This window comes from Neoarius graeffei, chromosome 2 (genome assembly GCF_027579695.1).
Source record: "Neoarius graeffei isolate fNeoGra1 chromosome 2, fNeoGra1.pri, whole genome shotgun sequence".
Lineage (NCBI taxonomy): Eukaryota > Metazoa > Chordata > Actinopteri > Siluriformes > Ariidae > Neoarius > Neoarius graeffei.
Window position 1 is genome coordinate 37,944,249 of NC_083570.1, and position 1,434 is coordinate 37,945,682.

A 1,434-nucleotide genomic window follows, 5' to 3' on the forward strand; every position below is an offset into this window, starting at 1 on the left:
AACAGTGTGAAGTGTTTTTAAAGGATCTTTATTACAAGAAGAGTCATTTTTTAATTCGTCAGGGTTTTAAGTCTTTGATTTGAGGATGAAATCAAGAACCTAACCCAATGAAATTACCAAAGATCCATCCATCCATTATCTTGTGCAAGGTCTCAGGCAAGCTGGAGCCTATCCCAGCTAACTATGGGCGACAGGCAGGGTACACCCTGGACAAGTCGCCAGATCATCACAGATAGAGACAAACAACGCATTCACACTTACGGTCAATTTAGAGCCACCAATTAGCCTAACCTGCATGTCTTTGGATTGTGGGGGAAACTGGAGCACCTGGAGGAAACCCACGCGGACACAGGGAGAACATGCAAACTCCGCACAGAAAGGCCCTCGTCAGCCGCTGGGCTTGAACCCAGAACCTTCTTGCTGTGAGGCGACAGCGCTAACCACTACACCACCGTGCTGCCAATTACCAAAGATCTCATCTCATTATCTCTAGCCACTTTATCCTGTTCTACAGGGTCGCAGGCAAGCTGGAGCCTATCCCAGCTGACTACGGGCGAAAGGCGGGGTACACCCTGGACAAGTCGCCAGGTCATCACAGGGCTGACACATAGGCACAGACAACCATTCACACTCACATTCACACCTACGGTCAATTTAGAGTCACCAGTTAACCTAACCTGCATGTCTTTGGACTGTGGGGGAAACTGGAGCACCCGGAGGAAACCCACGCAGACACGGGGAGAACATGCAAACTCCACACAGAAAGGCCCTCGTCAGCCGCTGGGCTTGAACCCAGAACCTTCTTGGTGTGAGGCAACAGCGCTAACCACTACACCACCGTGCTGCCAATTACCAAAGATCTCATCTCATCTCATTATCTGTAGCCACTTTATCCTGTTCTACAGGGTCGCAGGCAAGCTGGAGCCTATCCCAGCTGACTATGGGCGAAAGGCGGGGTACACCCTGGACAAGTCGCCAGGTCATCACAGGGCTGACACATAGACACAGACAACCATTCACACCTACGGTCAATTTAGAGTCACCAGTTAACCTAACCTGCATGTCTTTGGACTGTGGGGGAAACCGGAGCACCCGGAGGAAACCCACACGGACACGGGGAGAACATGCAAACTCCACACAGAAAGGCCCTCACCGGCCCCTGGGCTTGAACCCGGACCTTCTTGCATAACCACCATGCCACCAATTACCAGATATGTCATTTTAAAAAAGGATTTCAGATATAAACAATTTTCCTTCACACAGTCAACTCCTTGAGCATTTGAGGAGTGTATTGTGTTTGGGTGCTCTCTGAAGTCACTCTATCTGTTTTCTTCTTGTCGTTAGCTAACACGAATAGCCATTAGCCTCCTGACCTCCGTGTGCACGCGCGGCGGCACTACGTCATCACTTGTGCTCCAGGCGCGTGCACGGAGT